Source organism: Strigops habroptila, chromosome 17 (assembly GCF_004027225.2).
Source record: "Strigops habroptila isolate Jane chromosome 17, bStrHab1.2.pri, whole genome shotgun sequence".
Taxonomy (NCBI): domain Eukaryota; kingdom Metazoa; phylum Chordata; class Aves; order Psittaciformes; family Psittacidae; genus Strigops; species Strigops habroptila.
Genome location: NC_044293.2, coordinates 6,167,280 through 6,189,311, shown reverse-complemented (window position 1 = coordinate 6,189,311; position 22,032 = coordinate 6,167,280). Strand labels below are relative to the sequence as shown.

At 50.0% G+C, this 22,032-nt stretch overlaps 1 protein-coding gene across 7 annotated transcripts in view; it reads left to right on the top strand.

The window, feature by feature from the left end:
• The window catches only part of LOC115616331 (opioid-binding protein/cell adhesion molecule homolog), a 337,209-nt gene that overhangs the window by 234,718 nt on the left and 80,459 nt on the right, over nt 1-22,032 (top strand). The window lies entirely within an intron of this gene.

Genomic DNA, 22,032 nt, shown 5'->3' with positions numbered 1-22,032 from the left:
GCGCCGGTGCTGCGTGGTGATGGGGTGCAGGCTGCAGCGTGGGGCTGGCAGCCTCCCATTGGGGCTGCGGGTGCCAGACGAGGAGCTGACAAAGGGGTTTAGGTGGCAGACAGTGAGTTAGTGCTGCCTGACGCTCCCAAAGTTGTCTCTGGGTGCGTGTGGCTGTGTGGGAAGGGAGGGAAGGGGGGTCTGTGCTGCTTGCACCGATGCCAGCCTGCATTGCCAGCGGGTTTCCAGGGCTGCGATGCATCCGAGGTGTCAGTGTTCTGCCTTGATCACTTTATAGTCTCTGCACGAATCTGTTAATATCAAATCAATCTTTTACTCCAGGGGTGCATCTTATGAATTCTGATGGATGCTTTTACCTTACGCTGTTTGCTGGGGGAGAAATGCAGGCGGCTTCTATGCAGATGGGCCGCTTCTCTGCTGCACAATAGAGCAGAGCATCCCTTTCTTATTCCCTGAATGAGTTACAGGTGTACATGGTGCATTAGCCGTGTCGGATAGCAGCTCTCAATAGGCACCACAGAAGCGTGGTCAGATGAGCAGATAGCAGCCCAGCCTTTTCTCAGAGGACGATGGGGACTCAGGTCTTGTCTGGGGCTTTGGGTCATGCTGTGTGTGCTTCAGGAGGAACTCAGCTGGTTAATCCATGTGGAAAAGCGACCCTGTGACTTGGAATGAAGCACTGAGGGATGGTGGGGTGCGAGCTTGGAGCGAGGGAGTCTGGAGAAGTTAATTTGCTGCTTTCACTGCATTAGGGAGCAGTGTATAACCCCGACACGAGACCTGGAGGAACAGAGCTGCAGCAGTGAGCAGCTCTTCCCAAAGCCAGGCACAGGGATGAGGAGCGTGCCGTGCTCTCCGTGAGCAGGGATGAGCTTGGAGCAGAGGATGCTCCGCTCGCCTGGATGGTGGAGGATGCACAGGGAGGGCTGGGTGAGCTTCCCCTTGTTGGAGGGGAAATGTGTGGTGCAGAATGTGGTGGTGAGAAACAGGCTCCAAGAGTTCCATGCGGGAGAGGTGTTGGTCTCCCAGCATGGTGTCTTCCACGCTTTGGGATGTTGCCTGTGCCCAGCACATCCCTGTTCCTTGCTCCAAGCCAGGGACCTGCTTGTCATCACCCCATGTAACTGGGGGCCGTGACACTGCAGAAGGCACATGTCTTCTTCATAACTGAACTGCAATGATGATTATTAACCTGAGCTAGAGTGAGCAAGGCAGGTTAAAGGGAGCACAGTCCTCCTGAGAGATGCCTTTGGCTTTGGTCTCTTTTCCTCACTCTCTGAATTTGTCTCTTAAGTGAAGCGTGAGATTTGGGGCTCTCCATAGGGATGCTCATTGGGGTTTGAGCAGAATGGGTGCTGAGGCCCTTCCTGGGGCAGCTCCTGCAGCTCCAGCTGATCCTGTTGCCAGCAGAGGGCTGACTTGGATCTCCTTTATGTATATTTTAAAGCTGGCCTCTTTTCCGTGCTGTTTGCAAGAGGGGATGTTTGTGAAGCAGCCAGCTCCGGAGCACTGAGCTATTTTAGCCTTCCCATAAGAAACTCTGCATCTCCTGGTGTCACTTAGGGGAAACTCTGCCCCAAAAGCACTTGTTTTCTACCCATTTCCCTCCTCGGCATCTGATTTTTCCATGCTCACCCCATTCCTTTTCCTCCTTAAGTTTAGCTTTTGCCTGCTGCAGTCAGGTTTCTGGCCTCCAGCTCCCATTTGCCCTCAGTCTTTTCTTGCATTGCTCTTTCCCAATGGTCCAGCTCTTCTCTCCCAGTCCTATCCCCTGCTGCTGCCCCTCTGGATATGCAACAGCCCAAAGGTGGAGCTTCTCAAGGATGTGGCTGGTATTTATCATCAGGTTGAAATACCTTACAGAGAGCTGGGGATGGGAAGCTGCCCAGTGCAGGCTTCCCGGGTGGATGATGCTTGGTAGGTGTTTAGTGTGGGGCCTTCAATAGGGTTTTCACCCAGCGAATGGTCTGAGCACCCATAGTAGGAGCAGATGTGGTGTCCTCTGCTGTCCTCCCTGCAAAATGGCACTTGTCATGGGGCTCAAACCAAGGAGAAAAGCTCCTGTAATTCCAGCTTGTTGCACTTGTGGAATTAGCCGCAATCCTGCAGGGAATGGACTTGCCAGGTCCTCTCCCATCCTGCTGATACCTGGTCCTGGGATGGGCTGAGCTGTGTAAACCCCCTTGGATTCGGCAGCACTGACAGAAGTTCTTTGCTTTCCAAGCTGAGCTCTTTCAGTACACACATGGCACTGCAGAAAGGAGATGTGAGGGAGAGCAGAGCAGAACCGCAAGCTGGTGGAGGAGGAAATCTGGAGGCTTTTCAGGCTGCTTGTGGGTTTCCTGTATTGGATTTTGGGCTCTTCCATTTCCACCTCTCCACCCTTTTTCTGAGGGAGGCTCAGTGTAATCCTTGCAGAAGCTAAGGCTACATTTACAGGCAACTTCTAGGTCATCTTAGATCAGCAGCAAATGATTCCCTTGTTTTAAGCAGAGATTGTTGGTAATTCACTACTCCTTATTGTAAGAACAAACAATTCCCATAATAGTCATGCACCTTTCCTCTCCGGGGAACTCAAGGCAGTTTGCAAATTCTCTGTATAGTATTAAAGAGAAAATTGAGCTGCCTCCTACCTGCCTCTGAAACACAAAACCTGCTGTGAAGCAGGGCAGATGTTTAGGTGGCAGCAATAACCCGCATTAGCCACCAGTTTGGGACATGGAACAGAACATGGAGCATGCTGGAGGTTGAAGAAGGTCACTTTTTAATTTCCCAGCTGGGATTTGATGTGGAAACAAGGATTAAGTTTCTGCTTGTGGGAAGAGTGCCACCGAGTCTCAGCTTTCTATGCACGATGCTTCTTGGATGTCTGCCCTGCAGCTCACAAGGCCACAGGCATCCGTCCCCTGGGATGCAGGGACATCAGTGGCAGGTTCCCAGCATGATCAGTAATTCCCAATGGGTTGGTCCTAGCTGGAAACCTTGGATTGTGTTTTCTCCCAACTGCTTTGCAGTGCTGGAAGCTCTGCCGTAGTCAGAGCTAAGGGTGATGCAGGCAGCGGCTGAACCGCAGGTACCACATCTTGATGCTGAAATGGGGGATGTGGAGTAAATGGGATCATATTCCTTGTGCCGCCAGCAAGCCGACCTTTTATAACAGGCATCAGTACAGTTCATAAAGACATAAACCAACAGCTGCTCCAAATTTCAAGGCTTTATAGTTTTATCTGTGTTTAAGAAATATTGGCGCTTTATTTTTAAGGCCAAGAGAGCGTTGCAGTGGTTGGAGGGAGTAGCTGGGTGATGGGATGTGCTGGTTTTGCTCCTTGGCTATCACTTTGTGGACACAAGGACTTGAGAAGGCCCTTCTTGCTCTCTGCCTCAGTTTCCCCATCTGTAAAATGGAGCAAACAGCACTGATTTGGTTAAAGGTGGGTGTTGAGAAGAAATCAGCTTTCATAGGTGGTGCTAACATCGTACAACTAAGGCATGTACAACTAAGCTTTTATCTCAACTAAATGCAGAGAGGCTATTCCCCTGTATTTAAAGGCAGATTTTCAAGTCAAATCACCCTCTCTACCTTTATGTTCACTTCTGGCCTCCCCAATGCTTGTCCAAGGAGACCAGACCACCAGGGTGGCTTTGCTCATTCGCATCCAAGACTTTGCTCCTGGCTCTGTTTTGTCAATTAGTGACTATGAGAACAATTCCAATTAAAACTAAGAAGCTGGAATAAAACATCACGAGATGCCATTCTTCCATTTATTTTTGCAATTATAGTTTTAATTATTTCTGACAATTCTGCTCATTTTTGGGGGGAGGAGGTGTAATAATCTACCGCAGTTTGATTTCCCAGCACACGATGAGGCCTGAGTAAAATACAACTAGCAGCAGCAGGACCACAGGCTCTGGCCATTGGTTTGGGAAGTTGGGAAATGAGATTTTTCCCCCCCCCTTCTTTCTCAGTCCAACCACCAGCCCTCGAGTTTTCATACCTGTTAAATAGGGGTTGTGACACTTACCCATGCAACCAGCAGAGAAAAGATGCTGTAATGCGGCCTCGTCTCTCCGCTGTTAAATCCTTGCTGGGAAGTGGGAAGAGAGTCACTGCTTTTTGTGTGCAGATGCTAAAAGCATAGGGATTAGTGAAGAGCAGATTAGTGAGGACTTGCTCCATCACTGGCCCTTCCTCCCACTCCTTCCCCCCAAAAGTTTTCTGGAGCAGCTAAATATATACCTGCTGTTTCCAAGGTAGAACTTGCTGCGTGGTGGAGCTGTAATTGGCGACTCAGGGAAATTACAGCCATGGATTCTGGCATTTGGATCCTCCTGGCTGGCATAATAATTTCTCCCTAGGTAGCTGGTATTTAACTTGTCTTATCTGCTCCTGATAGTTATAATTACAGTGCCCACTAATTTCACTGTAACAGTGCAGCCGTTGGAAGGGTGGTTGGAGAGAAAAGGTTGAGGAGGTTGTGGAAATGTTCCCTCCACCCCAGCCTGGTGCATGAAGGTGAGTGGTGATGTGGAGACCATGCAGTTGGTGCCCACCCTCCCCAGGTCGTGGTCCCTTCCCACCTTGGTGGGGTTGGAGCAGCCCTATGCCACGCTGTTGGCCTTGCTGGCATCAGGAGAGATGCTGGTGGATGTGAAAGAGAAGGCTCAGGGGAGACCTTAGAGCAGCTCCAGTGCCTAAAGGGGCTACAAGAAACCTGGAGGGGGGCTTTGGACAAGGGCCTGTAGGGACAGGACAAGGGGAATGGCTTTAACCTGCCAGAGGGGAGACTGAGATGAGCTCTGAGGCAGAAGTTGTTCCCTGTGAGGGTGCTGAGGTGCTGGCACAGGGTGCCCAGAGCAGCTGTGGCTGCCCCATCCCTGGCAGTGTTCAAGGCCAGGTTGGACACAGGGGCTTGGAGCAACCTGCTCTAGTGGAAGGTCTCCCTGCCAGTGGAACTGGATGAGCTTTAAGGTCCTTTCCAACCCAAACCAATCTGGGATGCTATGTTTGAACTCCTGGTGTCCTTGCTGTGGGATGAATCTTGGTCTCCCTCTCAGGCTTGCTACTTTGGTGGGGTGGCATGGGGACAGGTTGGTTGTCCCTGGTCGGTAGCACAGTCCTGCTGTACAAGGGGGAAATATGGGGCTGACTTTGGGGAATTCACCTTGTGCTGCTGGTCCTTTTGCCTAGCACAAAGCCAAACCCCACGCTAAGTTTTTGAGCTCCACTCGCCAGAAATAGTTCCAAGTGGTGATGCTCAGCTCCAGGGGATGAGACTGAACTGTGAGTAATCCTTTCTCTATAGGGTACACGAGATCTTTTTGCAGGCATAATAAACTCCCTGGGATTGCAGGCAGTAATAGCTGTCCTTCCCCTGGATCACACACACTTCTCCAGGAGCTCAGGTCTTTGTTTCTAGAAAAGGATTAGGTGTTAACGCTGCAAAATGAATCCAGGGCACAGCGGCTGTCTTTCACATTCCGGGTTTCCAAAGAGTTCCTCTGTTCCCTTGACTGCTCTCACAGTTTGCCTCCTCCTTGTGTTTCTCAGCCCTAAACCGTGGATGCTTTTTACATCAGCTGGACATATTGTTTTAAGTGATAATCTTTAGATACTGCAGCTGAGCAGGCAGTTCATAAGGGATATCTCATTCGGTGACTATCACTTCTTCTCTCCTTGCAAGCAGCTTTTAAGGGTGAGGATGTGCTGGGTTGATTTCTTCTTTTTCAATGAGACAAATAATTCCCCCACAGCCCTGCCAACAATTTTTAGCCTGAAATGGGTTGTTTACTACAGGTTTGATTTGCTGCGTAGGTCTTGTCTTCCCTGACAGACAGAAACCCTTCAAGATTGGTTCTTCAGTGCAAAATACTCGCTTCTGTTTTCCGATGACTATATCCCAAGATTTGCTTCAAATGAGTTGTTTCCATGACTATACTCTCTTGATGCACTTGTTCCTCAGGATACAAATGGGTCTCCAAGTCTGCTACCCCGTGGATGGGGGAGGATAATGAGAACAACAACTGTTGTGGTGTAGGATCAGATGAGTTGTGCTGATGCTGTGCTTTGTGCCATCACCAGTGCAGTGGGGTTCAGGGTAGGGAAAGCCAAGGAGCCATCTCATAGAGCATCTTGCTGCTTCTTCTCCTGGCTGGAGCTGGAGAGAAGAGGGATGGGAGGGCAGGAGGGAGAAAGTGGGAGAAGAGAGAGGGGGTAAAAGAAAAGGATGAGTTTCTTTTCAAAGAGAATGTTGGAAGGATGAACCAAAGCAAACCCCACGACTGGTAACTCCCATTGTGTGAGGTTTAGTGCTGTGGGATGAGTTCCTAAATCAGAGCGCAGCAGTCAGTACGGGGATGTGCAAAGAGCTGGGATGCAGGGATGCTGGGCTTCATCCAGCTGGTCCCCAAGCCCCAGGGCCAGTCCCAATGGGACAGTGCATCCCCCTGCCTCTTATTTTGGATGGTTTTTCTGTATGTGTGCCTGTTTGTGTGTGTATATATATAAAAATCTAACAAATTCCTAACCCATATAAATCCAATTACCCATGTTTTCCCTGCAGGGAGCGAGGGAGATTAATGTTTGGTATTTTGGCAGGAATGTAAAAAGAAATAGGTGGTAATAACAATGAAGGCTCATAAAAAGGAACCGATAGCCGTGTCTGTGCCCAGGAACCCGGCTGTAATTCTCATGGGCATTTGCCAGCAGGCTGCCCTGCTCCCATGGAGAGGCAGGAAATGCCAGGAATGCTTCCTGGGCGCCTAAGCAGGGATAACATTAATGTGATAATAATGAAGGCTGATAAAAAGAAATGGTTTCTGCTCCCAGGGCACCTCCTTGTAACACATCCCACTTGTCAGATGCCACGGGAACATCGTGCTGTTAGCCCCATTTTACAGAGAGGCAAACAAGCCCCTAGGAAGGAGGATGAGTGGGGTTTGTGGAAGGAGGATGAGTTTGTGGTTGTGTTGGTTCTTGCAGATCTGTCTTGGAGTGACATGTCTGGAGTTTTTCAGGCTGTGGGTAGGAGCTGAGAGTACCAGAGTTGAGAGAACAACATCTCTCTTCATCTTTTCCTCCACTCCAAGCCCTTTTCTGCCATGTCTCTGCATGCTGAGTTTTCCCCAACTCTTCCCAAACAGGAACCCGGCACAGGAGATGCCTTTTTCCTGCAGCTATTGGTCAGGGGATGGTAATCTTGGAGGATAAACAGCCACTGCAAGGCTGTACCCATCACATCATGCCACCAGCATCCTGGTCTGTATCAGCACTGGTGTGGCAGCAGGACCAGGGCAGTGGTTGTCGCCTTGTACTGGGCACTGGTGAGGCTGCACCTTGAATCCTGTTCTGGGCCCCTCACTACAAGAGAGACATTGAGGTGCTGGAGCGGGGCCAGAGAAGGGCAATGGAGCTGGAGCAGGGCCTGGAGCACAAGTGTGATGAGAAACGGCTGAGGGACCTGGGGGGGCTTAGTCTGGAGAAGAGAAGGCTCAGGGGGGACCTTATCGCTCTCTCCAACTGCCTGACAGGAGGATGGAGCCAGGAGGGGGCTGGTCTCTGCTCCCAAGGAACAAGTGATGGGACAAGAGGAAACTGCCTCAAGCTTCACCAGGGGAGGGTTAGATGGAGCTGAGGACCAATTCCTTCCCCAAAGGGTGCTCAGGCATTGGAACAGGCTGCCCAGGGCAGTGCTGGAGTCACAGTCCCTGGAAGAGTTCTCACACTGTGTAGATGAGGCCCTCAGTGCCATGGGTTAGTGGTGGCCTTGGCAGTGCTGGGCAGAGGTTGGACTCGATGATCTTCAAGCTCTTTTTCAACCTGGTTGATCCTATGATTCCGTGATTCTGTGTGGTACCAGGCACCTCTCCTCCCTCAGCTTTGACACTGGAGAACCAGCTACTCATCATCTGTCATCAACACCCTCCCCTCTGCCTGGGTGAGGTCCCCTCTGCTCTCCATGTCCCCCACATCACAGGTTCAGTGCAGCAAGTGGCATCCTCCACTGCTCCCCCTCTGTCACCCGTGGTCATGTATTAATCACAGTTCAGCTATTGCATCCCCACAGCGTTTTCTGCCTTCTCTGCTGGCTTTGCATCAAGCTCCTTGCTCTCCATTTATTACCACCGTGGGTTTTATAACCCACTTTATCAGATGACTTTTTTCCCTGTTCCTTAAAGAGCATAGCCCATGAACAACTCATCATTGCAGAAAGAGGGTGAGTGCCGGTAGGAGAAGAGAAAGCCTCCATGCTTACACCTTAAATGAAGAGCCTGCTTCACCGTGGTGTTGTATTTAATTCTATCAAGGCAGTTAATGCTGAGATCTCAAGGCCTTTGTGATCACAGGAGTTGCTGTGATGCAGCAGCAGTTAGAAGAAGAGATTGAGCCCATTTTGGAGGTGACTCAAGGTAACTGGTGGAAGCAGCCAGGCCTGGGGCTTACTGTGGCTATGGTGGGAAGCTCTTAGCATTCATGTCGCATCTCGACTCTCTCTCTGTCACCCTCCCTGCTCTTGCTCCTTATCCCTATATATTCCTTTATGTGGAATTGATTAGTTTGGCTTTTTCCTATTTCTAAACTGGGGGAAGGGCTGGTTTTAATTAATATTTGTAACTGAAGGATAATTCCGCTGCTGGTCCCATGGCTGCCTGAGTCACCCTCTCCTCCCTTCTCCTTGGGAGAAGGCTGCTTGGACTTAATTAAACTTAAGGATCCAGGGCTAGTGGGAACAGTGGGAGTCCTGCAGGGCTCTGGATGAAGTGATTGCTGTGGGGGAAGCAGGTAATTTCTTCTCAGAGCTGTAGGCTGTGATGCTGAGACGCTGTTCTACCCATCTGGTTTGACCACCTGCATTATCCAGACCATTGCGCCTTGTCCTGCATTTCCCATCCTGCACTCACAAACTCCTCCCAGATGCCACAGCCTCTCTTTTGGTGCAGGAGGAGCCCAGTTTTGGTGTGTTGCTCCTGCTCAGGGACATCCCCTCCTTGGTGGAGCAGGTCTTTCATAGAGTCATAGAATCTGTTTCAGTTTGAACCCATCACCCCTTGTCCTATCGCTACAGTCCCTGATGAAGATCCCTCTCCAGCATCCCTGTAGCCCCGTTCAGACACTGGAAGCTGCTCTGAGGTCTCCACGCAGCTTCTCTTCTCCAGGCTGAGCAGCCCCAATGTTCTCAGCCTGCCTCCATACGGGAGGTGCTCCAGCCCCTGCTCATCCTCGTGGCCTTCTCTGGACTTGCTCCAACAGCTCCATGTCCTTCTGATGTTGAGGACACCAGAGCAGCACAAACTGAGGTCTCCTTGCCCATTGCCACTGGGATGTTGCAGGTCGTGGTGGGGGATCCTGGAGGGGTAACGGCAAGGCTGTATGGACCCGGTGCATGTCTCAGTGCTTGTGCTTGCAGACAGCACTGCCACCAGAGCTCAAATGCAGCCCAAGCAAGAGCTTAACAAGCTCTGAGAGCTGTCCAGAAAGTTATCTTGACACCAAGTGACAGACTCTCAATTGAGATCCTCTGGAGGCTTTCAACTCACTTCCGCGAGGTTTCCAAAGCTGGTTTTGTCTCATACCTGAAGAATCCTTTATCTGCTGTGACGCCTCCCCTGCCTTGTCTCATTGCTTTTGACGTTTCTCTTTGTTGCCTGCTGCAGCACAGGTAAACTCCACTGCAGAACTCCTCAAGAGGGGTTTTTCTTGCTCTCTACTCCTCCTCCTGTCTGCTTCACTCTCTTGCTGCTGTTCCCATAGAAATTGTCTGGGCCGATGCTTGGATCTGTAGAGAACTGGCTGGAGTGATGTCAGGACTGCTTCAGCTCGTCTGAGAGAGCAGGGGGTGCTCCAGACCACTGGGGAAGGGCAGATATAGTGTCTAGTGTGGAAAAGGGAGGAGAAACTGTCCTAGGAGATTGCTCGCCTTCCATCCTGAGAAAGCCCTGGAGCAAGGGAAGGACAAGAAGCTGTAACAGAGCCAGCAGAGAGATTTGTTAAGGAGGAATTGTGTCAGACTACTCTAATATCCTCTGTGTGACAGTGTGACAAGCCTCGTGGGTAAGGAGGAAGCAGGAGGTGTCTCTGCCAGTGACCCAGGCAAGGCTATAGCGAGCTGATGGGAAACCTAAGGTGAGAACCGCTGTCTGGAGCAGGCTGGAAGGAGAGGGGCTTGCCCTTGTAAGGTGCTTCCCTGCTTTTGAGACCCAGCCCAATATAGCCTCTGTGCCCAGCTGGTAGGATAAGCTGCCTTTGCAGTAGTTTGAGGCTGCAGCTGGCTGATGATGTCCTTCTGGATGGCACCAAGGGTTGGGTGACATCCTGTATGTCCTAAATCTCGTGTAGGATTCCTGGTGTGTGGGTTCATAGCAGCGTCATGCTGCAGGGCTGGTGTTTTGGGATGGCATCGAGGACTTAGAAGGTTTCTGAAGTAGCAATGGGCAGTCACTGTTGTCTCTTTATGTGCTCCACCTGATGGTGCCCCATCCCTGGCAGTGTTCAAGGCCAGGTTGGACAGGGCTTGGAGCAACCTGCTCTAGTGGAAGGTGTCCCTGCCCATGGCAGGGGGTTGGAACTGAATGAGCTTAAAGGTCCCTTTAAGGTCTTTCCCTTTAAGGTCCCATAGAATCAACCCATTCTATGATATTCTTTGGTCTGTAAGGCTGGGTTTGTTTTCCTTCCAGACAATGGGGTTTGCTGGCCTCACCCTGCTACCTCCTTCTGCCTTTTGATATGGTTGTTGGGAGCAGTAGTGCTCTCTTCCCCTTTTTGCAGAGGATGTCATGCTCCAGCCCCCCAGCAGAATGCACCAACCCCTTTCCCTGGTCCCTGGGCAGTCCTGTTGTACACAAGAGAAGGCATTAAGAGGCAGCTGGGCCTGCCCAGACTCTCTGACCGAGGCTGCAGACTCTCAGAGGTGCACTTGGAGCATTTGCTTTGCTTTTGCTTTTATTGCCTAATAAATCAGCGATGGGGCCAGCCCATCAGCAAGGAGTAGCTGCCTTTACTAAAGGTACTGGCTCTTCCTGTTGTAGCTACACCCCGTGAGGGTACATGATGCCTTCTCACCTTCACCAGCTTTTCAGCAGCCACTTGTGTGACCCAGAACAGGGATTAAGGTGCAGCCACATCCCCCGGGCAATGCCCCGATGCCAGGTCAGTGATGCTGGCTCCCAGCTGAATCCCTTTGCCATCCCTCTCCTAGGCCACTGCCCCAAGCCAGGAGCATTGAGGGTGGCCAGGACCGCATGGTCCTGGCTGTGGGCTCGCTCTGGGAAGCAGCTCTGGCATCTGCTCGGCCTCGCCCTCTGTAACTCATGCTTTGTGCTGCAATTGCTGAGCTTGCAGCTGGTTTTCAAGTCTCATCTGCGCTTAGCGGGGTGCTGCCAAACCCACTGAGTCCAGCAGGTTATTTCCCTTCAGAAGCCATTTATCTTTTCCCTTTCACATGTGGGGCTTCAGTCTCTCATCTTTCTTTTTCCACCCACGTGGGAAAGAGCCAGGTCTTCGCAACCTTCCCAAATCACTGGCGCTGGGCATGGGCTCAGACCCTATCTGTGGAGCATGGGGATGTCTTGGGGGGCAGAGGCAGCTATGAGGAGTGGGCACCATGATCAAGGTGGGCTTCTGCTGCACTGCTTGACATCTACTGATTCGTTTCCAGTTATTTAGAGGGAGATCACTTCAGACTTCGGTGTCTTGTGTGTGTCTTTTCCAGTCAAGATTTTGGATGAGGCTGCCCTGGCTGGTGGGATGCCAGGAAGTGCCAGGCTTGGGTTTGAAAGCTCCTTTTCTGGCAGGGAATTAGCAATTTGTCTCTGTTTCTGGGTAGTGACATGATTGAGAGAGAAGCAAAGCGTCAGATGGGAAGTTTAGGAGCACCTTGGGCTCTACCACCGCCTTTTGCTATGGCCATGGGCACATCCCTTAGCTTGGAGCTTGGATTGCCTCAGTTAAAAAGCAGGAACTCCAGTTTTCCTGGCTTTTGGTCCGAATCCCCACACTTTGGCCTCTGATCCTTGGCTAGGTGCTTGCACAGTGCCGAGCACATTGAAAAACCCCATCTCAAAGTTACCTTCAGGAGTACCACTTTCATTAATAGTACAGGAGAACGCTGTGTGATGGTTATTAAAGTTTAACAACTGTGTCTATCTATTACCTAGCTGCTAAATCTTTATATGCCTTAAATAATCAATTGCTATTCAATTAGCATACAGTACTATTAGTGCCTTCCTAAATCTATAATGATAAACCAAGTTACAAGTTTTTGGATGTTAATTACTATCTGATGATTAGGAACAGCAAGACATTTACCAGCCTCATCCCAGCTATAATACAGCGTGTCCGTGCACACTGCAGAGCTAAACCACACTTACTGTCTCTTAATAATCAATGGGTGTTTAACATGCAATATTTGTCTAATTAGCGCTAAATGAAATCCTCATTGACAACACTTCAGGGGAAGAGATCTGCCTTGAATATGATGGATTAGACACGGAAGGGCTGTTATTGTAAGCAGGAGATGTGTGTCTCGTTTGCTTTGCTTGTCATGGCTGGCACATGTTTCCCTGTGACTGGCAGCCTGGTCCTGGGGGGATGGAGTGGTGTCTTGGTGGTGGATTGACAGGCCTAGAGACCCCAGGTCTCTCTTTACTCAAGCTGTAGACACAAGCAGCTCTTTCCAACACCCTTCCCTGCTTCCAATCCCCCCTCACCCATGGATATACTTGTTCCTCCACCTTGGAGGATGCTCTTTTTGGGGGCTTCCTGCGTCTGGTGCTTTATCTGCAAGCAGAGGTCTGCCCACAGCTATCATGGAATGGTTTGGGTTGGAAAGGAGCTTAAGATCAACTAGTTCCATGGTGTCCCATGGGCAGGGGCAGCTCACACTAAACTGGGTTGCAAATGTTCCTTCTGCATGTTGGGCTATAAAGCTAACTTTTGGAGAGTCTGTATTTGGGCAATGAGGGTCATGGAGATGCTTGCAGCCATCTGTTTGACCTCAAATTAGGGATGCTGGGTGAAGATGGGAAGGATGTGAGGCTCAGAGCAGCCCCGAAGCCCAGTGCTGAGTGGAAAAGCTCCCTTGGGAAGTGCTGTGCTGCAGTTTGTCAGCAAAGGTGGAAGCTGTTGTGAGAGCAGCGGGATGGATTGCACGGCCTCCGGCTCTTTGTAAGCATCAGCCTGTCCTTCACACTCAGCGTGGATGTAATTAACTGTGCTGATGGGATGTTGTGCCAACAGCAAAGCAGAGAACATCACAAAATGAGGAGGAAGCAATACAAGGGCTGTTTGGCACATGCTGCACAGCTCACCTCCTGCCACAGGAGCATCATATGATGGAGGGCAGGATCCATGCTCTGGAGAGGAGCAACATCACCACAGGGTCTGGAACGGTAAGAGGATGCTCCATGGGAGGTGTTTGCAGGCAATCTCTATCCTTGCTATGGCAGGGCAGGTTTCTCACCCCCACTTCCAGGGTTTTACCAAAGGTCTCTTGAAGCCTGAGCAGCTCCTTGATTCTTTTGGGGTCTTCCTCTGCACCCCATAAGCCTCATCCCTACAAAGTGCAGAGCTGGGTTAGATGCTTCCCGCACTTGGAGCTGGGATGGGAAAGATGGAAGGGAAAAATAATTAATAATAATAAAGAGAAAAGACTTCCCATTAGCAATTGAAATGATTCTTAAAAGAATTTGCCTATTCTGCAAGGAATGTTTTGTAACTGATAGCAATTTCTAGCAATTAAATACAAATTAATCCGTGCTACCTAGTAGTGCTTTATTTATGGCTCTGTATTTATGGGCACTCCCTCTCCTTAAAACATCATCGTTGCTTTTGATAAGTAATTAGAGTTTCCTGAATAATCTCCCAATGTAGGTATGAATTTTAAGTAAGTTTTAGTAGCAAGCAAGTGTTTCATTGTAATGCTGAGGGAGGGATTATCATTATTTATACCCTAGTAGGGCCTGGAGGCTGGGACAGGCAGTAGCAAGGAGATAGTCTCAGCTCAGAGTAGTTTATGGTGATTTTTATGTCTTGTGTCTCCACAGCAGGCTCCTGAACATGCTTTTCCAAGGAATAAAGGTCATTTGTTGTTAGTTGCACCAGGGCAGGCTGCAAGCAGCATCTTGGCTGCAACCGCGTTTCTCTTTCCTCTTGATGAGTGGGAAGTAGTAATTCACTACTAGCAATAGTAATGAAAGAGGAGGGTCAAGCCCCAGACCGGAAGGTGGCGAACAAAGCTTACGTCTTTTGATCAGTTTACTGAAGTTTGGGGTTTCAGGTGCCTTTTGTTTGTTTTGTGGAGTTTCTAAGATCATCTCAGGTCGCGGGTGCTAACTCTTAACGGTGCTTCTACAGCTGGACACGTGTGTTTGCTCTTGATGAGTTGAGATCTTCATGTAATCACACTTCGCATTTGAGGGGAGAGGGAAAAGCCACGACTGGTTTAATGCTGTGGGTGGGATCTGGTGGTTTGACACCAGGCTCTGACCAGAAGAGGTGGCCTTGCCTTGGCAGGAGGGTTGGACTGGATGATCTCCAGCGATCCCTTCCAACCCTAATGATTCTGTGATGTTAGGAAAGCTGTGCATCCCAAATGACTTCCTTGGAGCAACCTGCTCTAGTGGAAGGTGTCCCTGCCTGTGGCAGGGGGTTGAAACTGGATGAATTTTAAGGTATCTTCTAACCCAAACCATTCTATGATCCTTTGGGCTGCACTGGTGTGTGATCCCATCTCATTCAGAGGCTGTGCTTATCCTGCCCGTGGCTGTACAGCCTGTTCTGGCTCCTTTCTGGCTTCGTTACTGAGCTTGATTAAAGGGTACTTGTACAGCCAAGGGTTGGGAAAACACACAAAGGGACTTTTCTAGTCATCTGATGCACTTGGATACAGTGGAGACGGATGCTGGAGGGATAGACAGACAGGGTTTGACATGTAATGAGATGTAACCCATGAAGGCAGTGTCCTCCTGGGGTCCAGGTGCCTCCAAGGAAGGGAGAGGGTTGAGAGAGAGCCTCAGGACCTGGAAAGGGCTCCCTCTGAAGAGGAAAAGAGTGAAGTGGAGAGTTGCCCTGTCCTTGAGAGGAGCTGGGGACATGTTGCTGTGGCTTTTGCAGAGGATGGGGTTGGGAGCACATGAAGGTGAGATGGTTTTGGCCTCAGGGTCTTCTGTATCTTGTCTTATAGAGGCTGTGTGTGCAGCCAGTGGTGTTACTCATTTTGTCAGGGCGCACAGAGCTGCCTTCAGCCACCATCTCCTGGGCTGTAACATCATGGGATATGTCACATCTCCATGAACTCGTATTGCAGGGCAGGAAGGGGTGAGTTTGGCCAAGCCTGAAGCTGCTCGGTTTGGGACAGACCACAGGGTCACCCCAAGTGACAACATGAGGCAGTTGTCTTGGCAAAGACCAGTGTGGGAGTGACTTTGAAGGGTGAGGAACAACTTCAAAGCTGCAGACTGGTGGTTCTGAGCTATCCTGGTCCAGCAGTTTTGGCTTAGATTTCACAGTGCCATTAGTTTTGTGCCATCCTTCCCATGCTGGAGGAGTGGGGACCTTTGGAAACCTCATCTCTTCAAGGTTTTCCTTTTACCCATCTCTTGCTGCATTGAGGGTCTGGGGCACGGTGATACCTTTCATTTCCTCTCCTTTCTTGTGCTGAATCAGAGCTGGTGGCTTTTGGCCTCTGCACTACAGGTTTATTAGAAGCTGTTGTGAGGTGCTTTGTGGTGCCCTGGTACCTGGAGGAGGGATGCTGAGGACTCTTTTTTGGGTTAATCAGCTGCCTGATTGGGAGGGATGAGCCCCAGTGACCCAGCAGGTCCCCTCTGGGGGCATCCTAACAGCCCCCTGCTCTCATCCTGTGATCTGAGTGCGCTGGCACCGGGCTCACATCTGGACATGGAGATCTTAGATGGCTCAGACTTTGAAGTGCAGTGTCTGATGGCCGCTGCTCTCCCTTCCGGCAACACAGATGCTCACTTGTGTGATTAACTTCACATCCCAAAAGTCACTGCCTCTGTAAAGCTTCGGGTCCTGCCTGGTGCTTCTGACTGCTTGAGTGCCCTGCAAGTCTCTAGACAAGGGTCAGCTGCTGTCAGAGGAGCTCAAAGGCTTCGGGTTTGAAAGGCAGGAGTAAGTTCTTGGCTCTGAGTTCAGACTGAAGTGTCTGCACACTGCAAGGGCCATAAACAGGGAGTTTGGGCTCTTGGCAGCCTTGTAGTCGCCCAGGTTTTGTGCTTGAGCTCCTTGTGTGCAGAGGGATGCTGGTGGTGAGAGGAACCGTCCCAGAGGTGGCTCCATCTGGCCCCAAGGCTTTGTCCTTGGGAAGGTGGCCTTGCAGGAGGTGGGCGAGGCGAAGGAGCTGAGCCATCCAAATCCCTTTTGGAATGATCACGGATCCCTCAGGCGCCTCATTGCTCACCCGTGATTCATCCTAGAACTAGGGCGGTTCTCCTTGTCTCTCTGCAGAGATAACACTTGGGGACAGGGGAGGGAGGACTTGTCATCCCTAAGGAGTCTTTGGTGGCTCTGAAGCGCCACCATGTGGATAACCCACCAAAGCTGGGGGGTTGAGAAGTGGAAATTTGCAGGGCAGAGGTGGGAATGCTGCTGGCATGGTGACTCTCTGGTGGCTTGTTGACCGTGCATGGCCAAAGGATGCTCCTGAGCTGGGCAGCAGTGGGTGGACACTGGTTTGGGGTGCAGAGGTGCCTGCCTGCAACTGCAATGGCGTTTTGCCCTGGCCTTTTGCATTGTGAAGCACATAGAATCATAGAAATGGTAAATGCCCCATCCCTGGCAGTGTTGAAGGCCGGGCTGGAGAGAGCCTTGGGCAACATGGTCTAGTGTGAGGTCTCCCTGCCTATGGCAAGGGGTTGAAACTGGATGATCTTAAAGTTCTTTCCAGCCCAAACCATGCTATGGTTCTATGATTCTAAGCATGGAAAAGACCTTGGAAAAGTCTCTTGGAAAAGACCTTGAAGATCATCAAATTAAATCATTACCCCAGGACGTGGCTTGAACCTTCTCCGTTGCTCTGTTTGAACTAGAACCTAAGCCAGGCAGATCCTGGTCGAAGCCTCCCTGCCTTTCTTGCTGCCTTCCCTCCACCAGCTCACCATTCCATGCACGGAGCTGGTGCAAAACATCAATTAGCTCTAAACCAATTATTATTTCTTTTGAAATGCCATTTTATATATGCAATAACCCACCACAGTAATCCCGGGTTATTTAACAGAGCATTTACCATGAAAACAGTCATTACTCTTTAAGCACTGTTGCCTGTACAAGCCTCTTAACATGAAATGGCAAGTGAGGCAGAAGTCTCGCTGTCACAAATGCTACGTTCCCCTGAATACATTAGAGACATTGCCACCAAGAAGCCTCCTGAGTGGTGGTTCCCACTCCTGGGAAGCTCTTGTGATGCTGGCGGCCATGGGGCAGCCCATGGAACGTGGGGGGATCACCCAGATTTTGCTGGGTGCGTTTAGGTGTGTTTGGAGAAGGTCCTTTCCATTTGGGTGCAGGACAGGGGCTCTTCATCAGGGACTGTAGTGATAGAACAAGGGGTGACGGGTTCAAACTGAAACAGGGGAAGTTCAGGTTAGGTATAAAGCAGAAGTTCTTCCCTGTGAGGGTGCTGAGGCGCTGGCACAAGGTGCCCACAGAAGCTGTGGCTGCCCCATCCCTGGCAGTGTTCAAGGCTGGAGCAACCTGCTCTAGTAGAAGGTGTCCCTGCCCATGGCAAGGGGTTGGAACTAGATGAGCTTTAAGGTCCTTTCCAACCCAAACCAGTCTGGGATTCTATGCATTAGAGAGGATCAGATGGGTTCAGTCCAACTTTGTGATGGCCCCATAGCTTCCCTTTACCCCCATCTCTCTCTTCTGTACCCCTTCTGATCTCCAAAGGTAGCAACCACATGCGTTAGCCAATCTCAACCCAGTGGATTTAGCTAGTTTAATCTTGTTGGTAGGACCTATCATACTGCACAGATAAAAACATTCTTGCTGCTAAGTCAATAATGAATTGAGGAGTAAATTCTGCCTTTTCCCCCCCTTTTTGTACTTCTAGGGAATTGTGCTGGATGAATATTATTTACTTTGTAGACCTCTTCGAGATACCTGGCACAAACCCGGGGGACTAGATAGAAATACCATTCTCAGGCTTTGGTTTAAGCAAAATAGTTGTGTTTAAAGATTAATTGAAGACGCTTTAAAAATTGAGCAGCCCATCCATTTTTAATATTGATTGATATTATTATAAAAGATTCAGCTGCAACTCTTCTCACCAGGACCTCTCTTGACGCCTCTCACTCAGCGCCTTTGTCTGCGAGGGACACGGAGGAGCTCTTTTTCATCTTTGATCCTCACTCTTGTGAAATTTATGGGAAGCGTTGCCTCATGTCTGGAACAGCAGAGCATCCCTGGGATGTGCTGGAAGGACGTGATGGTGGGTGGTTGAAGCCCGTGTCTCTGAGGGAGGAAGGAAAAGGGATGGTACATCTGAATGTGGTGATGATGTTCAGGTTAGATGTAAGGAAGAAGTTCTTTACTGTGAGGGTGGTGAGGCACTGGCATGGGTTGCCCAAAGAAGTGGTAAATGCCCCATCCCTGGCAGTGTTCAAGGCCAGGTTGGATGGGGCTTGGAACAACCTGGTCTAGTGGTAGGTGTCCCTGCCCATGGCAGGGGGTTGGAACTGGATTATCCTAAGGTCCTTTCCAACCCAAGCCATTCTATGATGATGGGCTGGTGGTGGTTGAAGCCCAAGTCTCTGCTGGATTGTACATCTTATTCCAGTAGCATCATGTAGCTGGGAGCAAAACTTCTTCCATTAAACTGGAAGAAACCTCAGTGCAACAAACACTGAGGACCTGACTAGGAAGAAGATAAAATCATCCCAAACAGCAAGAACATTTGGTCGTTCTTCCTTCAAACCCCCCATATGTTATTTTCTGTATTTAACACTTTTGAATGTGGAAGTGGAAAATAAATACCAGCACAGCACCCAGGCCTGGTGCCTCCTTTGCAGAAGCCTCTTTTGAAAGGGTGTTGTTGGCAAGTGGAGACACCAAGCAGCCACCCCATAGCCCTGGAGGAGCTGAGTTTGCTGCTGAGGACTAAGCCTCCAAATGGCATTTATTTCACAGGCGGGAAAGGTCACAACGTGAAGGCAAACAAGAACTGGATTCAATTAGACAGCTCCATCCAAATAAATCTGTCAAGATGGCATTCCTGCTGAGGAATCAACTGACTTGCAAAAGGAAGGTTGGTGGTGGTGGTGGTGGTGTTATTATTATTAGTTGAAATTAGCTCCAGTACCTGACATGAGTACCTGAGTTGAAGTGCCTGAGCAGGTTCACATCATCTGTCACTCTTATTAGATATTAATACAACCTCTTCCACCTCACATTTAGTGGCCTGTTAATGGTCAAGTGGCCCCAGAGTGCTTCCTGGGAGGTTGATAGGAATGATTAGTGATGAGAATGGATGGTGAGGCTTTTTCCAGGCAGAAGGTTGAGGGAAGGTAAAAGAAGAAAGAGAGAGAACAAGCAAGCATATGTGCAGCCAGTGTGCTTGGTCAGATGGGTTTCTTGGTGGGTCAAAATCAACCTGAGTAGTATCTTGATGTGTTGCCAGTTGTTGGTGCAAGAAGGTACCCAAATAATTCACCTTGTGGCTGGGGATTGAGAGGAACAATTCCTTCCCCAAAGGGTGCTCAGGCATTGGAACAGGCTGCCCAGGGCAGGGCTGGAGTCACCGTCCCTGGAAGTGTTCTTACACTGCGTAGACGAGGCCCTCAGTGCCATGGGTTAGTGGTGGCCTTGGCAGTGGTGGGGTAAAGGTTGGCCTCGATGATTTAAAGGTCTTTTCCAACCTGGTTGATTCTATCAGTCTATGAAAGGGTTTCATCTCCCTGTGTCGCTGCTGCTCCTGCCTCTCTGGGTCTCCTGGCTTGGGTTGAGTTGGTGGTCCCCATGCCTCAGTGGGCAAAGGTGTTTGCCAAAGTGTGCTACAGGAGGATGGGGGTAAGGGAATACGGTCCATCAGGTTGGAAGGTGAGGAGAGGTGGAAGTGGGCAAAAACTGAGATGTTCTGTTAGGGAGTAAATGATTTTGCAGGGGAAGAAATCCTCCCGGTAGAGAGATCTTGAAGCTTACGCAGTCCACTCTATCATCTGAGCTATTTAAAACTTGACTTGATAGAACACTGGTGAATACAGCAAAGGAACAGGCCTATCCCAGCTGGATGAGAGCCTGGATAACTCAACAGATCCGATCCAGCTCTGGCACTTCCCACTTTGCTGCTGTCAGCCCTTGGTGGCTGAGCCGGCATCGCCTCCCTGTGCTCCCAGGGATGTCCCCTCTTTGAACATGCAGTACAGGGACATCAGATGTGAAGGTTTCCCAGGTAGCAAGGTAGAAGTTGCTAGGAGCGTGATGGGAAAGGTGATGAGAGAAGTTTCCTTCATCTTTTACCAACTGGGGCATTTTTCTTTGTATTGGGCAGCCTTAAAAGAAAACCACACAGGAAAGAAAGAAAAGCCACCAATCTCCTTTTAAAGACAGACTTTATCATAGCTCTGCTTTCCCAGTGCCTTCAGCTTGGTGCATCTCATCAAAGCAGCTCTTCCCACACTGTAGGCTTTGTCCCAGGGCGGGTGGTCCACCTAATACAGCACCAGATCCTCCTCTCTTCCATGTCTCAAAGTGGTTGAAGCTAGGTGGCAGGAAAAAACGAAGTCCTATTGGGCATCTGGTAGGTGCTGATGCCATGTCCCAGCTGGTGTCTGTGGGTGTAATTCCAACCTTCTCCCCCAAATGCTCCCTAAAGTCCACTACGTAGTTCCTAGACCTCTGCTCCATGTATTGAGATGAGTGTAACTATGCTCACCTTGAGTCTTTGGGGCAGGGGACATGTATTCAGAGCAAGGATTAAGATGCACCCCTCGGGTGCAGTGTGGACAGCGAGGGACACTGGCTATCGTCACCATCTCCTGTTGCTTGTGTTTTATTGACTGATGCTGACAAACTGGTTTATGGCCAGATCTTTTCTCCCTGCTAGGACTCGGCAGTTATTTTTGAGATGATGCTTTGCCTCAGAATCTTCCTTCCTTCATCCTTCATAAATCTTGAGGGAGGCTGCTGCATTCAGACCAAGCTTAATATTCTTCTTGCAGATCTCTGCACCAAAATGGCTGCATCTGAGCAGGGGGGTGTAGACTGATTCCCCTCCACCCCTTTGCTCTGCTCAATGGTGTTAGGGTCTCTCAGAAGATGCAGGGTCCTTGGATGGGGAAGGATGGTGCTACCTTGGGGGTGTTTTGTGTGAGGATGCAGTGTGTGGACACAAGCATTCTCTCATCCTCTTCTCTTCCCGTTGCAAATAATGGGTTGGAGTATGGAGGTGGTGTTAGTGAGGGAAGACTGAAGGAGAGCAACGAGTAGTGGGAGTAAGAGCAAAGAATAAGGAGGAGGTATCAAAAGAGACTGGTTTGTAGCTGTTGCTGCTGTTGGCTTTTATTCAAGTAAAAAGCAGAGAAAGAGTCCAGCCCCTTCACTTCACCTCTCCTCCACTAATGCATTCGGTTGCAAAGGACAAATCCCATTCACTTGCCCTTTCTCCTCTCCTCATTAACTCCCATGACCCTGGGGCCGTGGTGGGAGCAAAGCATTTATCCCAACAAAAGGATTAGCCAAATAAAGAACCAGTTTTCAGAGAGGTCACGTCCCCCTAAGGCCAGGCAGAGGCAAAACCCCTGTGCTCAGCTGAGCTGGGACTGGCTTTTCCTCCCTGTGTGCTGAGTGATCAATTCCACTTGCTGTCACCTCACCCATGAGCATCCTCTCTCCTTTGCTGTCCTCATAGGAGAGTGTTTTCCTGGCAGAGTGGGGCAATGCTCAGCAGCAGCTCTATTGCCTGGGGATGTTGGAATAGCCCCATGAGCTGTCATCACTGTTCCCCTTCCCAGAGCATCCCAAGGATCTCCGAGTGGGATGTGCCCAGCAAAATAAGCCCCCAGACTTGTTTT